A 706-nucleotide genomic window follows, 5' to 3' on the forward strand; every position below is an offset into this window, starting at 1 on the left:
AACTGGAGAAAGTTTTAATTCTTGGGGATTTTAACCTTCAAATTGTTAATGATTTATCTTGTCCAGCTAAGGATCTTTTATTACTGTAATAACTGAAACTTTTAACCTCAAGCAGCATGTGTCTGGTCCCACTCACACTAAAGGCCACACATTAGACCTTGTTTTTTCACTGGGGCTTCACATCACCAATGTATGTGTTGAGGACGTCCATCTAAGTGATCACTGCTGTGTGTTTTTTCACCTTAACTTTCCTCCTGATCCAAAGCCTTTGGACACAAGGATAGAACGGCGGATTATTACAGAGACAACAGCTGAGAATTTTTGTGCTATGTTTGACCCTTCTCTCTTAAATGACTGCTTTGATGTTGATACTTTTGTGTACCATTTTAACAGCTACTGTACTACTGTCCTTGACCAAGTAGCACCTATCAAATCAAACAATGTCCTGCAGAAACGTCATACCCCTTGGTTTAATGAATGTATTTTAAACCAGAGAAGACTTTGTCGTAAAACAGAATGTTTATGGAAGTCTACTAAACTCGAGGTCCACAGACTACATCTTAGGGACCTGATGTCCACTCTCAACGAAATGAGAAAAGAAGCCAGATCGAAATACTTCCTCCAGCTGATAACATCCAATAAGAAAAATCCAAAAGTCCTGTTCGACACAATTAACTCCATTGTCTCCCCTGCTTTACCATCTGCC

Source organism: Oryzias melastigma, linkage group LG19 (assembly GCF_002922805.2).
Source record: "Oryzias melastigma strain HK-1 linkage group LG19, ASM292280v2, whole genome shotgun sequence".
NCBI lineage: Eukaryota > Metazoa > Chordata > Actinopteri > Beloniformes > Adrianichthyidae > Oryzias > Oryzias melastigma.